The sequence below is a fragment of the Balaenoptera ricei genome, chromosome 2, assembly GCF_028023285.1.
Source record: "Balaenoptera ricei isolate mBalRic1 chromosome 2, mBalRic1.hap2, whole genome shotgun sequence".
Taxonomy (NCBI): domain Eukaryota; kingdom Metazoa; phylum Chordata; class Mammalia; order Artiodactyla; family Balaenopteridae; genus Balaenoptera; species Balaenoptera ricei.
In genome coordinates this window covers 149,426,549-149,454,180 of record NC_082640.1, presented here as the reverse complement: position 1 = coordinate 149,454,180, position 27,632 = coordinate 149,426,549, and the positions used below count along the sequence as shown (strand labels likewise).

At 34.7% G+C, this 27,632-nt stretch overlaps 1 long non-coding RNA gene across 1 annotated transcript in view; it reads left to right on the top strand.

Moving 5' to 3' along the window:
- The window catches only part of LOC132360660 (uncharacterized), a 398,216-nt gene that overhangs the window by 37,371 nt on the left and 333,213 nt on the right, over window positions 1–27,632 (top strand). The gene's annotated exons all lie outside the window — the stretch shown is intronic.

The window sequence follows — 27,632 nt, the reverse complement described above, 5'->3', positions numbered from 1 at the left end:
CATATACCTGCAATTGTAAGTAATGCTGCTATGAACATTGGGGTCCATGTATCTTTTTGAATTAGTGGGGGTTTTTTCCAGATATATACCCAGGAGTAGAATTGCTGGGTCATATGGCAGTTCTATTTTTAGTTTTTTGAGAAGCCTCCATTTTGTTTTCCACGGTGGCTGCACCAATTTACATTCCTGCCAACAGTGTACAAGGGTTCCCTTTTCTCCACATCCTCACCTACATTTATTATTTGTGTTCTTGCTGATGATAGCCATTCTGACAGGTGTGAGTTGATGTCTCACTGTGGTTTTGACTTGCATTTCCCTGATGATTAGCGATGTTGAGCATCTTTTCATGTGCCTATTGGTCATCTGCATTTCTTCTTTGGAAAAATGTCTACTCAGGTCTTCTGCCCATTTCTTAATCTGTTTTTTTTTTTTTGATGTTGAGTTGTATGAACTGTTTATATGTGTTGGATGTTAACCCCTTATTGGTCATATCATTTGCAAATATTTTCTCCCATTCAGTACGCTGTCTTTTTGTTTGTTGATGGTTTCCTTTGATGTGCAAAATCTTTTAAGTTTAATTACATAGCATTTGCTTATTTTTGTTTTTATTTCTTTGCTTTAGGAGGTGGTTCCAAAAAATATTGCTACAATTTATGTCAAAGAGAGTTCTGCTTATGTTTTCTTCTAGGAGTTTTGTGATATCCAATCTTACATTTAGGTCTTTAATTCATTTTGAGTTTATTTCTGTGTATGGTGTTAGAGAATGTTCTAGTGTCATTCTTTTACACATAGCTGTCCAGTTTTCCCAGCACCACTTATTAAAGAGACTGTCTTTTCTCCATTGTATATTCTTGCCTCCTTTGTTGTAGATTAATTAACCTTAAGTGCATGGGTTTATTTATGGGCTCTCTATTCTGTTCCTTTGATCTATATTTCTGTTTTTGTGCCAGTACCATACTGTTTTGATGACCATAGCTTTGTAGTATAGTCTGACATCAGGGAGCTGATTCCTCCAGCTCTGTTCCTCTCCTCAAGATGTTTTGGTTTTTTGGGGTTCTTTGTGTTTCCATACAAATTTTAAAATTATTTGTTCTAATTCTGTGAAAAATGCCATTGGTATATTCATAGGGATTGCATTGAATCTGTAGATTGCCTTTGGTAGTGTAAACATTTTAACAAAATTGATTCTTCCATTCCAAGAATACAGTATATCTTTCCATTTGTTTGTGTCATCTTCAACTTCTTTCATCATTGTCTTATAGTTTTCCAGGTATAGGTCTTTTACCTCCTTAGATAGGTTTATTCCTAGGTGTTTTATTCTTTTTGATGTGACGGTACATGGGATTTTTTCCCTTAATTTCTCTTTCTGATAGTTTGTTGCTAGTATATAGAAACACAATAGATTTCTGTATATTAATTTTGTATCCTGCAACTTTACCAAATTCATTGATGAATTCTAGTAGTTTTCTGGTGGTGTCTTTAGTGTTTTCTATGCACAGTGTCAAGAGTATGGCAAACTCTTAATTGCAAGCTTCTAATAACTTTCTGTGGTACTTAGAGTAAAATCCGTACCTGACCATAGCTTACCAGGTCTTATGAGATTAAACACCTGTCCCCCTCATTGTTATTTGTCCCATCGTATGCTTCATTCACCTAATCTAAACATTCACCTTTTGGGGACTTCCCTGGTGGTCCAGTAATTAAGACTCCGCCTTCCAGTGCAGGGGATGCGGGTTCAATCCCTGGTCAGGGAACTAAGATCCCACATGCCGCAGGGCAACTAAGCCTGGGCACAGTAACTACTGAGCCCATGCACTCTGGAGCCCGCTCACCACAACTACAGAGCCCATGCACTCTGGAGCCTGTGTGCCACAACTAGAGAGCCCACATGCTGCAACTACTGAGCCCGCATGCTCTGGAGCTTGTGCACCACAACTGGATGAGAAGCCTGTGCACCACAACTAGAGAGAAGCCCATGCGCTGCAGTGAAAGATCCCACATGCCACAACTAAGACCCTATGTAGCCAAAAATAAACAAATAAATAAATATTAAAAAAAGAAAAAAATAGCTCACCTTTTTAACTTCTCAACTCTGCTCCTTACATAGACCTAGCTTATTTCTGACTGATCTTTCTTGACTTAAAGTTTTCTTACAATTTCAGTCTCTATCATATTACTCTATTTTATATTCTTTATCTTGTTTATATCTTTTTATTTATCTTTCTTTCTTGCAGAATGTAAGCTCTTGTTCCCCAACTGTGACCTCAGCACTTGCAGCAGTACCTGGAACAGACAGTGCTTAAATATTTGTTCAACTAATGAATATGTAAATGCTTTACATTTTAATTCATAATACTTTCCTAAATCCCTCACAGATAAACGTTATATTTCATCCATCTATGGATCTCTAGCTGCTGTGGTCCCTGCTCTCATGAAACATATTCTGTGGAGGAGAGACAATGTAAATGAGTAAACAAATGAGGTAACTTTCAGATGGTGAGAAGTACTAGGGAGAACACAGTTTCCTAGGGCTGCTTTTACAAAGTACCAAAAACTGGGTGGCTAAGAACAGCAGAAATGTATTGCCTCACAGTCCTGGTAGCCAGAAGCCCATACTGAAGGTGGCTTGTGGCAGCATAATTCCAATCTTAACCTGTTATTTTCCCTGTGTTAACATAGGGAAACATAGTTAACTTTCCTTTTATACTTGTACTCTCTTCTCAATTAATTTGTAAACATTTCAAGGCGAAAGACCAGGTTGATAGTCTCACATTCCATGTATGTAATGTTCTGACTTAATATATAGCTAGAAGTAAATGGGCCCATTTTATTAGAGAGCAGTCAGCAATAGTAGGAATGCACTTGTTATTCTTATTAGAGTGAATAGATCTTTTAAAATCCCATGCATTCCTACTGTTAACTGACCCCAGAGGAAGCTGGAAATAAATTGTTTATTAAGGGAAGTAACATTTTATGGCCCAGAACTTTGCTTTAAACATATCTTAGCATATAAATTTAGCTATTAGGAATAGTCACAGTGGTATACACAGAAAAGACTTGTCGAATGGAGCTATAATACAGATATCAAAAAATAAAAACTTCTCAAAAGGACATTCTGTACCTTCAACCTTTCTTTCACCTCTCAGTTAACTAACCTGATAATGGGGTTCTGCTATGTCAGTAATTAGAACTATATTGGAGTAATAGGCTTGCCGTATGTTTCCCTACCATTTCACTGCATTTAGTATGCTATTGCTGAAGTTTGGCTTTATAACTCTTTGGAATGATGTTTACCAAAGATGGGAGACTGAGAAGATGGCACAGTGAGGACTTTTAAGTTTAGAAGCTCACCCTAAGTGTCTGAGAGTAGAATTCCAGTTTTACTTTAGGCTCTCCTGTGACAGTCTTCAGAAGACAACACATTAGCTGCAGAGTTATGCTGTGCTATGGAGTGATTTCCTGCACATCCTAATCAAGGTACTTAAACTCTGAACTCAAACAGCATTGCCAGTTGATAGTTCTACCAGTTGTACATAAGTCTGGAAAGTTAGATAATTTTTTTTTATGTATGCATGCATTTACAGATAGAAAATGTCTTTCATGACATTCTATATATTTGATTATGTTTTCCTGACTTTATGGACCCTCTGTTTTCTCTTGGGATTTTTCTGGACTTTCCAGAAAGTTGTAGAGATATAGGATCTTCTTAAGGAAAATTGACATTTTTGGTACAATTTACTTCTAAAAGGGTTTCTATAGTGTTTGTTGAATCCTCAATGTCTACTGTCTTTCTCGAGGAATTTTGGCAATATACATCAAAAGTTTTAGTGTTTTGCATCCTATGAATTAATAATTCTATCTTTAGAAATTTATCATAAAGACATAATCATGAATGTGAATAAAGACTTAACTATGTAAATGTTCATCAAAGCTCTGCTTGTAAGAGGGGAAGCATAAGTTGTATTTTGCTGCAAGGCACAGAAAATCATATTAATAGTGTGGAAATAGTCTACTCCTAGTTTGTTTCTGCAATCCGATTGAGAAACTAGGCTCTTTCTATCCTTCTCTGCCATCCTCACTGGGCGGCATTTTTTTAGTCCTCTTTCTGTTGGCCATAAAATTATGGCCACAGATCCAAGCAGCAACCTGGAGAAAATGAAGTAAATGATAAATAAAGCTCTCCATTCAGCATGGGGAGGGGTGATATTTCCCAGAAGTCTCCCTATCTCGGTAGACTTGCCCCTACCTCTCATTGGCCAGAAGTGAGTCATATGGCAAATTTTAGATGCAGGGAGGCTGGGAAAGTAGGTATCTGGAAAAAGAGATAGAATTTCCATGATTTATATGGAACACTCTTCAATCATTTCCTAGGGGATAAATACACTGCAACCCCAAACAAAATCGAGGTTAAATTGACAGGAAAAGGAGAAAATATGGCCATTGTGTAGGTACTAACATTCTTGCCACTCATGTGTGAAATAATTAGGTATAGATGCAATGAAACTTCCAAAGTTATGTTATAAATTTACTTCATACCATGTAAAGTAATTGTTAAATTATAAATATTACAGTTCTCTGTACTTTGGAAGATTAAAAAAAATTCCTGGATTCAAAATATGGAAGGAAGACAGTAAGGCTTTGCACTAAAGTATTCCAAAATTCATCTCTGGGTAGAAGGAATTGTTAGGAATCAGAGTGAGCCTAGAGTTTTAGTAGGTAATATTTGACCAGGTAATCAAGTAATACTGGACTTCCATCCCATATTTCAGCCATTCTTCTACACAAATCTTCCAAGGAACAAATTTGTTATCTGGCAGTATATCTGACATCCCAACAAGGTGGTGCCCCATGATAGAGATCTAAATAATCTCTTCTAAATCTAATGCTCACTCAACCCCCATTTCCCTCTACTCCCAAGTCCAGCCTTCATCTTGGGACCTTCTAGATTGTGGTGGCAGAGAAAAGAGAGGGGAACAGACAGGGTCTCATGAAAGGCCTGGATTCAATTACAACTACTGCCTCCTATTTGGAGGTGTGAAGAGGGGAAAAAATTTCATCCAGTGTTTAACTTTTTAAAATATAATGACTCTGACCACTGGAAAATATACCCTAGCAGCATTCCAATCTATAGTCTATAATGTTAAATCTCTGTTTCAGAAAGTGAAAGAGGAGGAAGAGAGGAGAGAAAAAATGTTTCCCTCTCTTGGTCCACAGGATAATTTACATTTCATATGAATCTTCTAAATTTTCTACAATGAACATATTTTAATTCTATAATAATAAAATATTATAATAGCATGACATTTTTGACATGAGTTGCATATTTAATGAGGTGTTATTTCCTGAAAGACTGTTTTCCACTCTTTTAGTTTCATAGGTCATAACTTTTGCTGCAGTAAATAACATGTAGTAGTCAATACTGGGGAAGTGATAGATTTTGCAATTAATATTTACAGCAAAGGGAAATAAATGAAAATTTTATTACTAAAAGGAATAGGATCAGGAAAAGTAATATAAACAAAAAATTAAATGTGATAGAAAAATAATATCTTAGATTTGAAACGAAGCTTAGAAGTCATCTACTTATTCTAATTTTTCACTCTAAAAAAGCAATCACCTCTTGACATATAGTCACTTAAGTTCTGCTTGAATGCTTTCAGTAACACAGCATTCACTATTATTTATATTAGTATAAGTTATATTACCACTGTTTAGTTATTACCAGCCATTTCTTGTGTTGTACCAAAAACTTTTGCTTTAAGATCCCACCTCCTCTCCATCTCATGGTCTAAACTTGCAAACTTCCCGATATGTATCTGGTGAGATGGATGCAGATGGATCATGTTCTTTCTAAAAGTTTTACATTATTTATTTTTGCTCAAAAGATCATAATTTCTATCTATGATCCTAATAGTATTTAAACCCCCATATTTTCAATGTTAGGTGTAATTCTAATATTCCCTACTCATTCATTAATAGATAATTCTCTTGATTTTCTTCTTATCTGAAGAACTTTTGTTTCTATGTCTTGCAATTTCTGTCTCCCTTTTTATGATACCTTTCCTAATTCTCTATCTGACTTTGTGCCACTTTTTTATTCTCCTTCTTGATGACTTTATTCTATTGGTTGCTATATTACTGTGTGGCTATATCACAATACAAGACAAAAGTATTTAAGTTTCTCTTTCTATAGAATTCTGAATTATTCAGATAGGCCATATGTTACAGAGGTAGTTCTACTATGTTTCATCTGCTCTTAAAGCACAGGTGGAAGTCTCCATGTCTTATACAAATTTGTGTCACCCAGTGCTTAACAGAGAACCTAATTGTAAGGTCTCTACATAGGGTATGCAAGGAAGCATACTATATCCTTCATCTATACTATAAATATTAGCTATATGTGTTTATACAATATTGATATAATCAGATATATATGTATATATGATAATGAAAAATTTATAGTGAATCTAGTACACTGGAACTGTTTATCTTTTTGAACCTTTAAGAAGCCTGACTGTAAGCAATACTAAGACCATTGGCTTTCTCATCAGCTGACTCTTGAACTAGTTAATAGTTCTTCCAGAAGTGAGCTTCTTGCTTCTGCTGATAATTTCTTGGGAGTACTGAAAAAAGCATTTTTTAAAAGCTAGTATTACAGAAAAGACTGTTAAGTGAAAGAGTGATTACAAAACTATGGAAACAATAAGAAATTTTGAGTTACAGCCATTCACCAGAGTGCAGGATTGATCTTCTTGCCAAACGTATGCTCTGTCCATCTTGTGCAATTACTGTTTTTTCACATAAATAGGATCATTTTTGGAGTATGCCAAGAAGGATGCTAATCTATGCTTTTACCTATAATGGTGTATTTGCTATTAAAAGACAAATACAAAATTACTTATCTTCATTTTTTCATGCATCATCACACAAATATAAACAGTCTGTCTGGTTTTAATTAGTGATTCACATAAGAAACAAATCGAACTTAAAGAATCTTTTAGATTTTCTGCTACTGAATTTCCATTTACGATGCAGACTCCAGAAGTCACCCATGACTTCTCTTGATGGATTTTATCACAGTTTTAGAAGAATGTAGAATTTATCTGCTGTAATTAAAGATTTTACACTCAGTCTTTTTCCTCCGAGCAAATATTTAAAATTCCAAATATCCACAAAATGTAAATTTTTGTTAGGTCGCCTTTCTTTGAAAGAAATCAGTGAGGAAAAAGGATACCTAAAGGAACATTACCTAGCAAATGAGAAATACATAATTTAGAAAGTGCACTAATGGTATTGCTTTTGTAATTGACATAAAGGCAAAGTGTACAGGAAAGTTTATTGTTTTTGAGGTCACTCACACCTGATTCAAACTCCAGGTTGGTCCATCAATTTCTAGGTATGTAATCTTATGATATTTATTTAGCATCTGCTTCATTCTCCTTATCTCTAAAATGGGGATGATAATATCTATCTTTTAACATTGTAATGAAAATTAAATAGAAACATGTATATGAAACACTTAGCTTAATGTCTGACATATATATTTTTATTATTATTATTAATGTCAAATATAGTTTCTCTTCAATTCAACATTCTATTGGAAGATCTAGCCAGAGAAATTGGAGAAGTAAAAAAAAAAAAAAAAAACATAAAAGACATCCAAATTAGAAAAGAAGATGTAAAATGGTTTCTGTTCACAGACGACATAATCTTATATGTAGAAACCCTAAATATTCCACAACAAAGTTAGAGATAATAAACAAATTCAGAAAGTTGTAGGATATAAAATCAGCATGCAAAAATCAGTTGCATTTCTATACATTAACAATGAGCAATCCAAAAAGGATATTAAGAAACAATTTCATAAAAATAGCATCAAAAAGAATAAAATACTTAAGAATAAATTTAACCAGGGTGGAAAAGACTTGTACACTGCAAACTACAAAACATTCCTGCAATATATTAAAGAAGACATAAAAATAAACTTAAAAAGTCCCACATTCATGGATTGGAAGAGTTAATATTTTTAAGATGGCAATACGACCCAAAGCCAGCAGAGGATTCAAAGCAATTCCTAACAAAATATCAACAATGTTTTTGCATAAATAGAAAAATCTATCCTTAAGTTCATTTGTGATTTCAAGGAACCCCACATAGCCAAAACAATCTTGAAAAAGATAAAGTTGGAGAACTCATACTTCTTGAATTCAGAACTTGCTACAAAGCTACCATAACAAACAGCATGATTCTAGCATGGGAAACAGATACATAGATAAATGAAATCAAATAGAGAGTCAAGAAATAAACTATTGCATATATGGTCAACGGATTTTTGACAAGGGTGTCAAGACCATTAACAAAGAAAGGATAGTCTTTTCAACAAAGGGTGCTGGGAAAGCTAGATATCCACATGTAAAAGACTGAAATTATACCCTTACTTCATACCATATACAAAAATTAACTCAAAATGGACTAAAATCTCAATGTAAGAACTAAAACTGTGACAACTTTATTAAAAAAAAAAACCTAGAGGAAAATATTCATGATATTTGATTTGCCAATGATTTCAACATTGTCATAAAGTACAAGCAACAAAAGAAAAGTAGATAAACTGGACTTCATTAAAATTAACACTTTTGTCCATTAAATGACATTATCTAGAGAGTGAAAAAGCCGCCCTCAGAATGAGAGGAAATATCTGCAAAGCATTTATTTGATAAGGGATTGATGTCCAGAATAGATAAAGAACTCCTATAAGTCAGCAACTACTAAAAAATAAACAATTTAATTTAAAAAATACATAAGGACTTGAAAAGACATTTCTCCAAGGAGCATATGCAAATGACCAGTGAGCACATGGAAATATCTCAACATTATTAACCATTGGGTAAATTAAAATTAAAATCACAACGAGATACTACTTCACACTCATTAGCATGGCTATTATAAAAAACAGGAAAATAAACATTGGTGAAGATGCTGGAAAAACTGGAAATCTTGTGCATTCTTGAAGGGATATAAAATGGTTCAGCCACTGTGCAAAACAGTTTGGTGGGTCCTCATAAAGCTAAAATAGAAGAATTACTATATGATACAGCAATTCCACTTCTCATTATATACTTAAAAGCTTTATTCAAACAGATACTTGAATGCCTATGTTCATAGCAGCATTATTCACAATAGCCAAAACGTTGAAAACAACCCAAATATCCACAACAGGTAAATGGATAAACAAAATGTGGCACATACATATAATGGAATGAAATGGTTAAAAGGGATAAAATTCTGATACATGCTACAACTTGGATGAGCCTTGAGAACATTTTGCTAAGTGAAAGAAAGCCAGACACAAAAAAACAATCGTATAATTCCACATATATAGGGTACCTAGAATAGGCAAATTCTTAGAGACAGAAAGTAAAACAGATGTTATTCGGGGCTGTGGGGTGGGGAGAATGGAGAGTTATTGTTTAATGGGTACAGAGATCCTCTTTGGGATTATGAAAAAGTTATAGAGTTAGATGGTGGTGATAGTTGCACAACATTGTGAATGTACTTAATGCCACTGAACTTTACACTTTAGATTGGTTAAGATGGTAAATCTTATTTTATGTATATTTTAGCACAATAAAATATTTTCAAGAAACAGGATACAAAAAGATATCCCATATATACACTAATCAATAGAAAGCTGGAGTAGATATATTCTGTCAGAAAAGTTTATATTGAATCAAGTAAAATTACCAGGAGTAAAGAAGGAAATTACAGTTATCCCTTGAACAACATGGGCGTTAGGGGCACCAACCCCAGCACAGTCAAAAATCCACATATAACTTTACAGTCAGCCCTCCATAAATTCAACCAAATGTGGATTATGGAGTATGTATTTATTGAAAATATTGCATATAAGTTGACCCACACAGTTCAAATCCCTGTTGTTCAAGGGTCAACTGTACATACAATCAAAAGGTCAAGTCAGCAAAAAAACACAAAAATCCTAAATGTGTTTGCATATAGCACATACCAATAGAATTTCAAACTAGAAGAAACAAAAACTGATAGAACTAAAAGGAGATATAAACAAACCAACAATTATAGTTGGGAGATTCAAAACCCCTTTCTCAGTAACCAATAGAAAGTCAATAGGCTATAGATAAAGAACCAGATAACACCAGTAACCAACACACATGGCATTTTGAAAACACCCCAAACCAACAGAAGAATAAACATTATTCTCAAATCCTATGGATCGTTTGCTGAAATAGAGAAGAAAAAAAGACAAACTATATCTTAAAACAAAATTACTATATCATATATTCATAAATTTATGGATTCTCAAAGTACTCAAGATATATCCCAGAATGATAATGGCTCATTATATTTCTTAAAGATCAAATCAAATCTTTATAAAACCCAAGAATGAAGAAATGCCACTGTCATATTTTCCCAAATTTATTAATACTATTCACATACTATATTACTTTCCTTGAGTGGCCAAATATCGACCCATTTAGAACACATGTTCTCAAACTTTAACATGCCTCAGAATCACCTGAAAGGCTTATTACAACCCTATTTGCTGCACCCTACTTCCAGAGTTTCTAATTCAGTAGGTCTGGGGTGAGGCCCAAGAATCTGCAATGCTGACCAAATTCCCAAGTGAGGCTGAGGCTGCTGATCCAAGAACCACACTTGGAGAACCTCTGCTTTGGAAGATTAGAGCCAAGTTGTTCCAAATTTATATAGCCGTTTCACTATAATCTATAAAAGCATTCTTTGACTTTCTTACAATCAGGTGGCAAAAATTATACATTACAAAAACGAATTAAGACCAAAATCGCCATAATGTTTTCAAATAGATGTTATTTTGAAATAAAATATTATATTAGAAATACTATACTGAGAAAATATGTAGTTTGTTTTACTCAGACTAGAATCTGATAAAACTCTTATACAGATCAATTTTGTAATACTTATCAATATTATATTTAAATGATTAACTAATTGCATACCTAATATCTCTTTTCTCCACTTGATTTCTCTCACTTACCCGTAAGGGCAAGGACTATCCTCTCCTCTATAGTTTACTGTTGTATCTCTATTGCCTAGCGCAATGTGTAATACATAACAGGTATTTTTAAAATAATTGTTGAATAAATAAATTTTTAAAAACTACTATATCTTAAACCAAACATTAACCAAATTTAACATAATTGAAATCATGCAAATTATGTTCTCTGACCATAATGGAATTCAACAAGAACTTAATTACAGAAAGATAACAAGAAAATCTCCAAATACTTGAAAATTAAACAACATATCTAAATGATACATGGATTAAAAAGGAAGTCATAGGAAAATTAGAAAATATTTGGAACTGAATGAGTATGAAAGTCCAAATAAATGAAAGTTTGTGGGATGTATCTCAGGCAGTGCTTAGAGGTAAATTTATACCCTTAAATGCTTATATTAGAAAAGAAGCAAGATCTCAACTGAATAATCTATTTTTTCACCTTAAAAACTGAAAAATGTAAAATAACCCAGAGTAAGTAGAAGAAAGGAAATAATAAAAACCAAATCTATTCAATAAAATTGAAAAGAGAAACGCAGTGACCCAAGGATGATTCGTTGAAAATATCAATAGAGAAAATCAGTGAAACCCAAAGATGATTCTTTGAAAACATCAATAATAATAATAAATTAATGCTAACTTCTGCCAAGACATACAAGTAAACTATAGACAAGTATTTCTCTTAAATACAGACACAAAAAATCTTCAATAATATACTAGCAAATCTAATCTAATTACATATAGAAAAAGGAGTACAACATAACTGAATGATGTTTATTCCAGGAACGGAAAGTTTGTTCAATGTTTGAAAGTCAGTCAATGTAACCCACCATATTAACGCAATAAAGAAAAAAAATCACATAATGATATCAATTGATGCAGAAAAAGAATTTGACAGAATTCAACATCTATTCCCTCATCACAAAAACTCATCAAACTGGGAATATAAGGTACTTCCTCAACTTGATAAACAACATCTACAAAAACCTACCACAAATATCACTTAATAGTAAGAAACTGAATGTGTTCACTCTAACATTGTGAATAAGGCCAACTGTCTACCCTCACCACTACTAGTCAACATTATAAGTCATAGTCAGTACAATAAGGTAGAGAAAATAAGGTAGAGAAAATTTAAGAAATTAAAAGCATATATATCAGAAATAAAGAAATATAACTGTCCCTATTCACAGATTACATGATTGTCTAGGTGAAAATGTTCATGGAATCTATCAAAAAGTTTCTAGAACTAATAAATGTTTTGGAAAGCAGCAGGGCGTAAGGTCAACACACAAATATCAATCTTCTTTCTATGTACTAGCAATGAATAACTGGAAAATGAAATTTTGAAAAATAGTATAACTTACATTAGCACCAAAACTTGAAATTTTTAGGTATAAATCTACCAAAACATGTGCAGGCTCTCTATGCATAATGCTACGAATCACTAATGAAACAATTCAAGGATGATGTAAGTATATCAGAAGGTATACTATGTCTTGGATTGAAATACTTAAAATAGTTAAGATGATCTTACAATTTTCTTTGTCAATAACACCTCAGCAAAGCTGAAAAAAAATAGTTAAGATGTCAATTTTCCCCAAACTAATCTACTTATTGAAGAAAAATCCCAACAGGAATTTTTGTAGATAGATACTAGACAAGTTGATTCAAAAATTTATAGAGAAAGGTAAAAAAATAGAATAACCAAAGTAATTTTGAAAAAGAAAAATGAAGTCAAATGACTCACATTACCCAATTTAAACACATATAAAAGTCTAAATAATCAATACAGCATGGTCCTGGTGAATGAGCAGATACAGATATCAACAGAGCAGATAGATGTTTCATTGAAACATAGAATCCATAAATAGTTCCTCATAAATATGACCAACTGATATTTTATTGTGGGAAAATACACATGAAGTTAATCACATTTATGCTTTTAAATGTACAATTCAGAAGAATTCAGTTCCTTTGGCCAATTGATTTTTGACAAAGTTGCAAAGGCAATTTCATACATAATAGATTGTCTTTTTGACAAATGGTGTTGGGATAATTTGGCATGCAAAAAAACAATCTTGACTCAAACCTCATCCCTTATACAAAAAATAATTCAAAATGAACTATAGAACTAAATTCAAAACATAAAACTATAATAAAACTTTAAAATAGGAGAAAATCTTTATTACTGGGATTTAGGTTAAAAGTTCCCAGACACGATTTTAAAAGAACAGTCCATCAAAGAGAAAAAAAGATTGCCAAATTAAACTTCATCGTAATTAACATTTTTTTCAGTGGATACACTGCTGTGAATAAGCAATGAAATACTGCTAAGAGAATAAAAAGACAAACTGCAGACTGGGAAAAATATTTGCAAATCTGATCTCCAGCAAAACATGTGTATCCAGAATACATAAAAAATCAGTAAAGAACTCTCATATCTCAACAGAAAGGAAAAAAACAACCCAACTAACAAATGGGCAAAAGGCTTGAAAAAACACTTTATCCAAGAGAATATACAAATGGAAAATAAGAACATTAAAAGTATCACATGCTAACCAGAAACATAGATGAAAAAGGAATTCTGGGAACTTTAGTTCAGCATGACCAAGTTGGCACATAACAAAAACATCACAATTGTTAAGTAGTATTCTATGGTATGGATATACCACAATTTGTTCTTCCATTTGACAATTGACAGATATTAGGGATCTTTTCACTTTTAGACTTTGAAATAAAATGGCCTCAGAATTTTTTGTTCAAGTGTTTTGATTGAGCTGTGTTTTAATTACTCTTGGGCAAATATCTAGGCATGAGATTCCTGGATTCTATAAATGTATATTTAACTTCACAAGAAACTGCCAAACTGTTTGTAAAGTAGCTGTACCATTTTGCATTTCTAGCAACATTTATTCAACATTCTTGCCAACCCTTCACATTGTCAGTCTTCTTGATTACAGTCATTCTAGTGAGTGTCTAGTGGTATTTCATTGCAGCTTTAATTCATACTTCCTTAATAGTTAATAGTGTTGGTAATCTTTTTATGTACTTATCTGCCATCTGAACTTCTTTTCTGAGGGTCTTTTCAAGTATTTTGGCCATTTGTTTTGGATTGCTATCTCATATTATTCAGTTGTAAGACTTCTTTATATTTTAAGGGCATCTTTTAAAAATAAACTTCCTACTTTATAATAGGTTTAGATTTACAGAAAACTTGCAAAGAGAGTACAGAGAGTTCCCATATATCCCCCACCTAGACTCTGCCATTATTAACATCTTACTTTTAGTATGGTACATTTGTCACAATTAATGAACTAACATATTAACTAAAATCTATACTTTATTCATATTTCCTTAGTTTTTCTTAATGTCCTTTTTCTGTTCCATGTCCAGTTGAGGATTCCACATTACACTTAGTCATCATGTGTCTCTTTTGTTCCACTTAGTGTTTACAGTTTCTCAGACTTTCCTTGTTTTTGATAACCTTGATAGTTTTGAGGAGTACTGGTTAGGTATTTTGCAGAATGTCCCTCAATTGAGATTTGTCTGATTTTTATATCATGATCACACACGGGTTATGGATTCATTTGAAAATGCCTTTATTCCCCCTTTCTGAAGGATATTTCCCTGGACATAAAATGTGCCATTGGCAGTTCTTTCTTTTTCATAACTTTAAAAATGTTGTGTCACTTCCTCCTGGTCTCCATTTAAAATTTATTTATTATTTATTTATTTATGGCCGTGTTGGGTCTTCGTTTCTGTGCGAGGGCTTTCTCTAGTTGCAGCAAGTGGGGGCCACTCTTCATCGCGGTGCGCGGGCCTCTCATTATCGCGGCCTCTCTTGCTGCGGAGCACAGGCTGCAGACGCGCAGGCTCAGTAGTTGTGGCTCACGGGCCCAGTTGCTCTGCGGTATGTGGGATCTTCCCAGACCAGGGCTCGAACCCGTGTCCCCTGCATTGGCAGGCAGATTCTCAACCACTGCGCCACCAGGGAAGCCCCCTGGTCTCCATTTAAATCGGTGTTCTCCTATAGATACTGTGGGCTTTTTTCAGGCTGGTTGTTATCTTTGTCTTTAGCTCTCTAAAATTTAATGATGATGTATCTTGGTTTATCCTATTTGAAATTAGTTTGGTTTCTTGAATCTGTAGGTTTATCTCTTTTGCCAAATATGGGAAGTTTTCAGCTGTTATTTCTTTGAATAATTTTTCAGTTCAACTCTCTCTCTTCTCCTTCTGGCACTCTAATGATATAAACATTAACTTTTTTGTTATTGTTCCAAAGGTCCCTGAGACTCTGTTCATTTTTAGAAAATTTATTTTCTCTCTGTTGTTCAAACTGGGTAAATTCTATTATTGCATGCTCAAGTTCATTGATTCCATTCTCTGTCATCCCCATTCCATTATTTATCAAGTTTTAAAATTTTGGTATTCATATTTTTTAGCTCTACAGTTTATATTATTTTTTATAGTTTCTATTACTTTGCTAAGATTTTCCAATTTTTAATGTATTTCAAAACAATATGTAATTGTTTATTAAAGCATTTTAATGATGGCAGCTTTGAAATCTTATCAGATAATTCCAACAATTAAATCATCTCCTGGTTCTTGGTATGTGATTTTTATCTACTGTCTCTTGGATATTTTGGATGTTATGTTGAGAGACTATGGATTCTATTTTTTTATCATCTTTTATTAGTAGGCAGTCTTCATGTTGAAGTATAGCACTAGGGCCAATTGGGTATGTATAGTCAACTCCTCGCCCTTTGATATCAGAAGAGGGGAGGGGGAAACAGAATGCCAGCTAGCCCTGCTTCCCACACCTCCTTCTACTTCGTTGATGAATAATTGGATAGTATCTTAGTCACCCCCTTGGCCCTAAATGGGTGCGGGAGTAAAGCCTGACGGTGCCGAGTCCCACCTCACACTGCTTTGCTAAGCCGGTTGCTGCTGGGTGGAAATAGAAGTTCAGCTGCTGCTGAACCTCACTGACAAATCCTTGCTGGGGAAATTGGAGCACAGCTTTCTGTAGGCCAGCAAGGATGTAACAGCAGCTTCCTGCTGGCTCATCACAGCATAGGACAGGGGAATCAGAGTGCTGCCTGCTTCTGTTGGACTGGGGAGTGGGTGAAAGATTAATTTCCACTTGGTCTTTCTGAAACGATAGTGGGTGGGGGTGAACTTTTTCCATTGGTATTTGATTGGAGTAGGGTGGGAATTGCCAATAAGTTTATTCTTGTTGGGTCACCCTATTGTGGGCCCTTAAACTAGAGGTAAGGGTTTACTTGAAGCCTTTTTAACTGTGCCTATTGGCTTTCAGAGTTGGAGGCTTCTGCAGCACTCTGTCCAGAGATATATAGAAGGCAATGAGGAAACAGAAGAACTCACCACTGTTGTTCCTCAAGTCCCCAGAAGCCTAGGCTGTCCATCTTCTTTTTTTCCACCTTTCAAACTTTCTTTGCTTGTTGTGTTATCCTGTCTGGGATTTCTCAGTTGTTCCAGTTGATTTTTGATACAGCGATCCAAACAATTCAATAAAAATTCAACCATTTGCAACTAATGGTTTTGAATATGATTTTGTATTACTGAATATACGTATGAAAAAAGTAAACCTCAACTCCAATGTCTCACTATATACAAAAAAAGAAGTTTGAGAAAGATTATTGACCTAAAACTAAAAGCTAACATTATATAACTTCTAGAAAAAAGACATGAGAATGAGAATATCTTTGTGACCTGGGGTTAGGTAAACATCTCTTAGGCAGACACAGAAAGCAACCATAAAAGAAAAAAATGTTATGGTATACTTAATCAAAATTTAAACTTCTACTCATAAAAATAGAGCTTTAAGAAAATGAACCAGCAAATATTTATATAACATATATATGACAAATTATATGCAGAATACACTAAGAATTCTTATAAGTCAAGAATAGACAAAATCCAGTTTTAAAAACATATAAAGGACTTGATAAAGATGATACATGAATGCCCAATAAGCACAGGCAAGCTTGTATTAGTTTTCAGGAGATTAGCTATTAAAACCATAATAGCATGTCACTTCAAGTCCCTAGAATGGCTAAAATTAAAAAGGCTGTCAGTACCAAACTTTGGGGAGATTGGATGACAACGGAAACTCTTATATGTTATTTATGTTATTAGTGGGAGAGTAAAATGATAAAAAACAGAAAATTGGAAAAACAGTTTGGAAGTTTCTTTTAAGGTTAAATATACTACTACTCTATGATCCAACAATTTCAGTCCTAGGCATGTACCCAAGAGAAATAAAAACCTGTCCACATAGATACTTGTACAAGAATGTTCCAGCAGCTTTATTCACAGTAGTAATAAAACTGGAAACCATGTAAATATTTATCAGCAGTAAAATAATCAAATTCTTGTTTAATCATGCAATGGACTGCTTCTTAACAACAATAAAAAAATTACACACAACAATGTGCAAGAATCTCATAAACATTATACCAAAGGAAATAAGCCAGATCTAAAGACTGCATGCTGTGTGTGATTCCATTTATATGAAACCCTAGAACAGGCAAAACAAATCAGAAAAATAGTTGCTTTTAATGGGGAGAAATTACACAGGAAGAGCATGAGAGAATAGTCTGAAGTAAGGAAAATGTTTTATATTTTAACATGAGTATGAGTTACCCAGGTGTATGCCTTCTTCAAAACTACTAGATTTGTACACTTAAGACAGAGGCATGCCACTGTATGTAAATTTCATTTCCAAAGAAAAAAGAACTGTAATTAAATTTTGAAATAGAGAATTTTTCCCAGCTTACCCTTCCCACTCCCCGTGGGAGGGAGACTCAAGAGGGAGGAGATATGGGGATATATGTATATGTATAGCTGATTCACTTTGTTATAAAGCAGAAACTAACACACCATTGTAAAGCAATTATAATCCAATAAAGATGTTAAATATAAAATGGAGAATTTTTAAATGTTAGGACAATGGGTTGGAAGTTCCTGTTTAAAGTCGCTGAGGTAAGTTTAGGGCGAAAGAAGAACATGCTACAAATTTTTCAATGAGAAAAATGTCTATTAATCTCATTCCATCAAAAAGTAATCTGGAAAGAAAAATGTGAATATATTAAAAAGGATATATGCTGACAGACAAGCATTTACCTCTCAGATTTGTGTGAAGATAGTCCTTCTAGTCTGAACTGGCTCACCTCATCTGACAATTCTGTTGCCAATAATGATGAAAGTGCTGTCAAAGTTTGGAAGAGGAAAACAGATTGTACGTGGAAGGTGGGTTGGTCCAACAAAAGACTGAAGAGCCCTGGCCTCAGGAGCTATTTCCTCCAGAGCCCTTTTCAAATATGCTTCATGTGTTATGGAGATGGAAGAGCAATGTACTGCTAACAATCTGTGTCTGTCAAAATCTTCTCTTTGTTATGCTGAGTAACAGTGAAAAAGGACTTTACTTAGACCTACAGGTTGTTGATTAGATGAAAACGTTTCCTAGATCTAAAAGCTGTTGAATATTTTGTGGGAAAAATAAACAGTTTATTAGAATCTCCAATTTCTCAAATAGTGTACTTACTTAGCTGCAATGCTATCTCATGCTTTGGGACTGGGTAGACCATCTCAGGAAGGACATTTTAGCTCTGGGATTATTAAGCATTTTTTAAAATGTTTCCAGTCCTCATAAATATTTGTTGTGATAATCAGAATTTCATCTTCTCCCTTAGATACAATTCAGCAGATTATTTTTATACTTTGAAGCATCAATGCAAAAATTCACTGTCAGAGTGTCGCTTAAGACTAAACAGCACACTACAAAGGCCATGGAGTAATATTTTAACAACTGATCTATTTCTTGACATTACTTCTAGCTGTGCTGCTAATATACATTGCCCTCAAGTCCAAATCAAAAACTGAATCATGAGTAAATATTTGAAATAACCACCAAAATGTGGTACATGGGTCACAATTTTACCCTCTAAATGTGCCACTAGTAAATTTTACTCTCTGAATGTGCTACTAGTAAGTTGAAGACAAGTGTGGGTTGTCCCTGGAAGTTCTCTTTGCTATGTTTTGCATTTTTTTGTTCTGACATAGAACTAGTTCTTATTAACGGTAAAAATAGTGCATTAGATGATATTGAAATTTAACTTTCCGTCATATTCCCATTAAATTGACATTTCTAGTCAATTCTTTGTTCTTATGAAACATTCAGTTTTTATAAGGATGAGCTTAACTTGAACCATTATAACACTGCTAACATTATAATGCTGCTAATAATTGTAATGGAAAATGCTATAACCTTTTATAATTGTTACATTATAGTTAACATGCTGAACCACAGATAATAAGTAATAAAAATTAGATGGTAGATGTAGCCATTATTTATTATTATTTTGCATTGGGGAGAATCCATTTTGTAATATACAAAGTTTATCTGAACAGGAACTTGCAGTGGCAGTGTACTATGCTATGAGTTTAAAATGCTATCATCTCAAGGACCTTCAGAAATATCGTAAATTCTAGAGGATTCTAAAATGTATTTTAATTTTTAATATATGAAAGTAAACTTCTTATGATAAAGCATTGTTTATTAGAAGGATACAAAGTAGCGCAGGAGATTTCATGTCAATATATTAGTCTGGCCCACAGCCTGAAACTTGGCTTCAGAAAGTGCTGGAGGCTGTGAGAGGAAGACGTGAAAACCAGGCTCCACGAAGTCCTGAAACTGACATTCCCTTCACCTGCCAGGAGCTTCAGTTTCTCCCTCGGCTGACTTTGGTTTTCAGCATGAATAAAGGCAGAGTTTTTCTTGTCGGTAATAGAAGAACATTTTCTCCACTTCTTATTTATATACTTTGTTTTGGATGCCAGAAAATGAGTTAAGTAGTATATCCTAGGTTTCAGATGTGAAAGCAGCTTCTGAAGGAAATTACCATCATGAGGTTTCTTTCCTGTGTAGCAAATCCATATTCTTTTCAGTCTGTATTTAAACACATGATATAATAGTCACCTTATGGTAATTCTTTAAATGATTGCAAGCAGCTGGAGTTTTTCAAGTTCTAATGTGCTTAAATATACAATAACTCTGGCAGTGATCAAGCTAAATACGGTAGAAATAAAATAACATAAGAAACTATATTTACAATCATTTCAAAGCTCTAACTAGAATTAGAATGATGGAAGAGAAACTCTAAACTTACTCTTGCAGCTTTCTCTAACTTTGTAGAACAAAACTCTGAACTCTCACCTAAAGGGTAAACCCACCTGATGTGAGATGCTTTTAATTACATTGAGCCAGACCCCAGAGTGGGTCAGGAAGGAAAAAAGAGGAAAAATCTTCCTCAGAGCTTTTCTTCTACCACTGTTCTCCTGAATAGGCCTAGAAAATAGTCCAAACTTTCTCCCTGGGACAAAAACATAAAGACATATCGTGTTTTTGAAAATAGTGCATGGTCTTTACATGATTTTCAACTCAATTCAACCCTCTTTGAGTACTATTCCATGCTAGGTACATATGTTAGGCCCCAAACCTGGGCCCTAAATATGAAAAAGACACAATTCCTGGGCCTAAAGAATTTAGTCCATTATGGGAGACGAACCCTTTAGTACTAACTATAAAGCAAAGTGATGGCGATGTTTGAAAAAAGCAAAAATGCATGTCTATGGTATCCCAAATGACTTCATCAGCCATCATTCATTTAAAGGCTTTTGCCTTTGTCATACTGTTTTTATGTTAATGGAAGGATTTATGAGGCTGTGCTAGAGAAAAAAAAAATGTTAAAGACATACTTATACAGAGCTAACAATATCTCCTTTGTCAATAACAAATCTAGGTAATTTTAGTTCCTGCTCAATTATGCAACAGGAAATTGATAGAAAACAGTACAAAACATAGATGTGAAAAATACAGAGTAACTCAAGGAGATGGAAATGGAGCGGATTATTCAGACTTCAAACAGGACTGCTAACAAAGATGGCTTTGGTTTCTTGCCACTTCCTTTAGAGCTAGAGAGAACAAGATGATTTTATGTATTGGAAGTATAAATTGCTTGTACATAGATTTCCCCTTTTCATCATCAGATTGGATGAAAGAAAAACTTCCTTAACTGATGGAGAGGCAGTAATAGGTTCAGTCTGATGGATATTATTTGAATTTCCCCTGTTTTCTTCATAGCCCCTTGCCTAGTTTCTAGGGAGAGAGAAAGAAATTTAGAAATTTAGAAAGCTATTTTACTAAATCAGTAATGTTTTAGAAACCCTTTATCTCAAGGTAACACAGAAGGGTTAGAGAGGCTTACCTCCCTCCTGTGTCACAGAACCCCCCTGAAACTTTGGCACCTCATGTTCTTCAGTTTTTCATTGACAGTACCAGGCAAAGAGCGATATCCACAGGGGCCATGAAAAGGTCTACTGGGGCAGACATTTGTGCGTACCCGAGAAACCCTCCCTGGAGATACCCAGAAATAAAGGATTTTGATTGTGAGGAGGGGGAAATCTTTTCAAAGGGCCTGAATATCATGCATCAGAAAGTGTGAGCAAGTCCCAATTAAATCTGAGTTATTACTACATGTGTGACTCTTTGCCTGCCCAGATGTTAATGAGGCTTGGGGCATTTTGGTTATAAAAATAATTGGAAACCATATTAATTTTGTAGGGCTGCCATAACAAATTACTACAAATTGCGTGGCTCAAAACAACAGAAATTTATTCTCTCACAGTTTTGGAGGCTTGAAGTCTAAAATTAAGATGTCGGTAAGATTGTTTTCTTCTGGAGGCTCTGAGGGAGAATTTGTTCCAGGTCTCTCTCCCAGGCCTTCTCGGCCAGCAATCATTGGCATTCTTTGGCTTGTGAAGGCATCACTCCAATCTCTGCCTCTGTCTTCACATGCTGTCCTTCCTCTGTGGAAATCTCCATGTGTCCTCTCTTATTGGACACAAGTCATTGGATTTAGGGCCCACACTAATCCAGAATGACTTCACTTTATCTAATGATTTCTGCAAAAATCCCTATTTCCAGATAAGGTTGAAGTTAGAGTGTCATCTGTGTTATATGGACACTGATTTCTATCTTTTGTGAGAATATTTATATATTTAAGGTCCTAACTTAAGCAGTAACACTGAGTCCTCAGAGGGAGTAAATGTCTGCAGCAAGTCACGGTTGAAACAGAAACCAGCAAAAAGCATCTTCATACTTGATCTACAAGGTAGATTTATTATAGGAAATTCTACTTTTAGTTAATTATTTCAAATGACATTCTTCTTGGTGCATATTCAGAAATCCAGAATGTCTTTCATGTAGAATTCCATTGTTATTATGCTTAATTTAGAATGACTCCTGATAAGTCAATTCATTGAAAAATGGAAAATAAAGGTCATATCATACTTCAGAAGAAGGGTCCAGAAAAACTGTCTGATCAAGGGTTTGGAAGAACAATGGCTAGTGAAAGTCAAACATGACAAAATCAAATAAAAGATAACAGGGAGTCTGAGAATCTAAAGCCTGCTTTCAGTTGGCATAGTTTTCCTTTCATCCAATCTGAGGATGAAAAGGGGAAATCTATGTACAAGCAATTTATACTTCCAATACATAAAATCATCTTGTTCTCTCTAGCTCTAAAGGAAGTGGCAAGAAACCAAAGCCATCTTTGTTAGCAGTCCTGTTTGAAGTCTGAATAATCCGCTCCATTTCCATCTACTTGAGTTACACTGTATTATTCACATCTATGTTTTATACTGTTTTCTATCAATTTCCTTTTGCATAATTGAGCAGGAACTAAAATTACCTAGATTTGTTATTGACAAAGGAAATATTGTTAGCTCTGTATAAGTATGCCTTTAACATTTTTTTTTCTCTAGCACAGCCTCATAAATCCTTCCATTAACATAAAAACAGTATGACAAAGGCAAAAGCCTTTAAATGAATGATGGCTGATGAAGTCATTTGGGATACCATAGACATGCATTTTTGCTTTTTTCAAACATCGCCATCACTTTGCTTTATAGTTAGTACTAAAGGGTTCGTCTCCCATAATGGACTAAATTCTTTAGGCCCAGGAATTGTGTCTTTTTCATATTTAGGGCCCAGGTTTGGGGCCTAACATATGTACCTAGCATGGAATAGTACTCAAAGAGGGTTGAATTGAGTTGAAAATCATGTAAAGACCATGCACTATTTTCAAAAACACGATATGTCTTTATGTTTTTGTCCCAGGGAGAAAGTTTGGACTATTTTCTAGGCCTATTCAGGAGAACAGTGGTAGAAGAAAAGCTCTGAGGAAGATTTTTCCTCTTTTTTCCTTCCTGACCCACTCTGGGGTCTGGCTCAATGTAATTAAAAGCATCTCACATCAGGTGGGTTTACCCTTTAGGTGAGAGTTCAGAGTTTTGTTCTACAAAGTTAGAGAAAGCTGCAAGAGTAAGTTTAGAGTTTCTCTTCCATCATTCTAATTCTAGTTAGAGCTTTGAAATGATTGTAAATATAGTTTCTTATGTTATTTTATTTCTACCGTATTTAGCTTGATCACTGCCAGAGTTATTGTATATTTAAGCACATTAGAACTTGAAAAACTCCAGCTGCTTGCAATCATTTAAAGAATTACCATAAGGTGACTATTATATCATGTGTTTAAATACAGCAAATAGATCTTGGTTAGTCCACCTGCCAATTCAAGTGTTTCCAAATTTTAACTATGGATGAATGACATGAAATCCTCCCTGAATGTCTGGGTGATTCTAGAGTAAATCTAACTTTTCCTTTCCTCAAAAGAAAATGTTTTCGAACTCTCTATTATTTTCCATGTTTTCTCCTCTCATGACATTCTGTAGAGGTTCTGATATAATATTGTGACAGGTTTTTTTTCAACCTGCCCCTTTTCTCAGGGCCAGTGGGGGGTGGAAGCTGAGTGAAGAGAAAAAAAGTAGGTCAGCTCTTTCAAAAAAAGTAGCAGCCATTAAAAGTAAATATCACCCCAGCTACAAGCTCAGGTGCTGACATTCACTCACATCAGCTGCCCCTCTGCTCCTCCACAGCAAACTTGAGAGCTATTGTTACTGACCAGGGAATATTTCCTGTGTAACAGTCAGTCTTGCTGATTTGTTCTCATATCAGGTACTGCTAGACATGATGGAAAATATGCTAAAGAGATCACAGTTCTGTACTGAATTTTATAATTTTAACAAATCCCTCTCTGTGTATAGCAGTTGGGAAGAATAGACTATATGTGGTCGTGGTGGGTACCTCTGGGATAGGCCTGAAAGTGTAAAGGTGCCCTGGAGGAAGCTCCAAGGCTTTGATCTTTCTTTTCAGTTTCTACAGTATTTGATTCTGACCCTGTCTCTTCTTAATTCCAATCTCTAGGCTCTGTGTAGTAATGACCACCATTTGTTTTGTATTTTTGTCTGTTTGTTTTAATTGAAATTTTTATCGAGATATTTGAAGATTCATGTGCAGTTATTTTTTCTTTATAGGTTTCTTTTATAATTTATTCTTTAAAAGTTATTTTTTTATCTTTATTGGATTATAATTGCTTTACAATGTTGTGTTAGTTTCTACTGTAAAACAAAGTGAATCAGCTATACGTATACATGTATCCCCTCCTTCTTGAGCCGCCCTCCCACCCTCCCCGTTCTACCCCTCTGTATCATGCAGTCCTCTCTAGAGTCTGAGTCTCATTTCTCCCTAATAGTTCTTCCAAAAGGTCATGGCACATGGGGCTCTCTGTCCACACTTGAAAACAAAGGTTGCCTGAGGGATTTGGGCACCTATCTTTCATTTCTACCTTTATCCCCATTCTTCATCTTGTTTGTTCCTTGTTTCTGTGTGCCTGAATTCTCACTTTCTCTCTAGCCCCTTGGACTCATTTAAAAGAGCTGTCTCACAGGTTTTCTTTCTTCCCCAGGACCTTCTGTCTTGTACATCTCCTCTAGGCTCTACAAACTGCAGCTAGGAGGCAATGGAACACACAAACTTTAGGCTTTCCTATCGTTCCTCAGGCCCAGGTTCCCCTTAATTGGGAGATGGAGAAAAATCAGGATAAAGGGCACCTTGGAAATAAACAGAAGAGAAAATTTTCTATGATACATTGTTTCCTAAAGATTTAGATTTCTCATCTAATAAGTGTTGTTAATTGGCTAGACAAATCATAAATGAAGAGGATGAAAGTCGCTGCATATTTAATAGTGCTTTACTTCCTGGTCAAGCACTGGATTTTCACATGGTCGTGGACCCGATGGCTCAACACAGGGATATAATTACTTTCACTGAAGCAAAGTAAGTGATGACAATTAGATAATCAATCTAATCCTCATGACTATTGTTATGATTGTATTTACTTACTAAGAGCTGCCTAAAGAGAGTAGTTTATTGAAATAATAGCATAAATGATGAAAGGTAGTGAAGATCAAAGCAAAGGTTAATTTTCTATTGAAATGTGCCTGGTGCATAAACCAACATACAAGATTTTTCTTCTTCCTTTTTGAGCAAGTTGATTTTACCATACCACTGTAGAAGTCATCACATTTCAAGTGGATTCGATTTTTTTTCTTGTGGTTTGTCTTCCAAGTTCTGCTTCTCTGTGGACAATGCTAGACATCAGCCTACTGTTGGACATTAGCCTTGGCAAATGTAATGGGAGAAGACTTAAGTTAGGAGACCCAGATTCTATCCTACATCTCCCTACATTGGCTCTGTACTGGGTCAGCTTAGCTAAGCTAAACCATGTTTTTTAGAGCTCCTCTGCATGATTCTGGGTTTGCATGGTCCATAGGAGATATTGTGCACAAGATTTGGTAGATGGAAATGAGGCAGCTCTGAAGGTTGGTGCAGGGCACCAGGCAATTTGGCTTATGCACAAGTGCATGTGCAACTATGTAGTGAAGATGCCAGCTTGTCCTATATACCCATGGCATTGAGGTTGGATATGGTAAGACACAGACATGAGTTCCAGTTTGTTTTCACAAGTTCCAGTTGCCATTCTTTGTCTCCTTCTATTTTTGCAAGTTCCAGTTTGTCCTTGCTCTCATTCACATCCAGTTTTCCAACTGCCCCTCTGGCTAACCTCTAGTGACTTGAGGTTCAACATTAGACACAGAAATAATAGTCTGCTCCAACAACTCCCATAATTGTATGATGTCCAACCCCTAAAATAAATTATTCATTCTATATCACTTGTAGCAGTTCTGTTTCTATGATATAACCCTGACTGGTATATTCTCTAATTAGGTAAATTTAGGTATGCTTTAATTTCTAAAATTAGGATACATACTTGGTTTATATTTATCCTAATTGCTTTGTGAGAATCAACAGAGAAATCTCATATGAAAAAAATTGAAGAGTATTTGGCATACAAATGAAAGGTATATATGTGTGTGTGAACAGACACAGGTATACATTCTTACATACTAATTGGTATATTGTCAGTGAGTTTTGCTTTATCTAGGAATAAAATAATTATTAATTTAATTAAAGCTTTTAAAGGATCAAATTAATTTTAAGACTTCCAAACAAGTGCCCCAGGCAATTTATTTGACACATGCAAATAATATTGAAGATAATTACGGAAGATAATGAAATGCTATAGAGATGTCTGGAAATGCAAAATATTATTCAATTAAAAGATTTTTTTTCTTTTTATATCAAATTTGACTCTGCAAACTAATTGCATTCAGGTTTTGATTTCTGACATTAAAAGACAGCCAGTGTTCCTGAATTTTCCTTCCAAGACTTTCTGGAAGACAATCAAAATCCATTTTGTCTCATCTCTCATCTGTCCTGAATGGAAGAGATGAGACCTTTGTAATTGTTTAAAGTCAGAATGAGCACATATGGAAGGTTCTGTCTGCATGGAACATGATTTATACTACATAATGTTTGTTGAATAAATAAATGGATGAATGAACCAATCAATCAATGAGAACATGGTCTGCACATATTGATGCCTTCTTACATTGCAGAATAAGGAAAAGCACCTAACTTCTGATGGATTCCTGCCTCATTTTCTAGGTAGAAGCTTTGCCTGTTTCCACAGACTTGCTTTAGTTAACCTGGTCAGAGGGTAAAAACTAGAGACAACTATGCCAAGTGGTCCTCCAGTTAACAATATAGGCCATAAGGCTAAGAGAAGTTGATAGTAGCAATGTATTTTCTTTTTGGTTTATCCTTTATGTAATTAATTACACCTACTAAGATTCATTGGTGGCTTCTGTTTGATAATATAAAATACTGAGATGAGAAGCCAGGCTCTACAACCTCGTACATATGACGAGCTGATGAATTCCATGAGTATGAGTTAAGAGTATTTTAGAGTCAGGTAACTTTTGAATGAAAAAGATAAAGATCTTCCAAAATGCCAATTCCTCTGACTCTAACTACCTGGATTTTTTAAATTTTATATTATGGGAAAGTCAGAGTCATGGAAGAATTTAGTCACCCCTTAATTAAACATGTAGGCAGATCCAGTTCTGGCCAATCACATGAGATTGTCAACTGGAAATGAAAGTGTGTGCTCTTGTTAAACGAGTAAAATTAAAGGCCAGGTAGATTGAGATAGATTAAGTACCTCCACTTTAA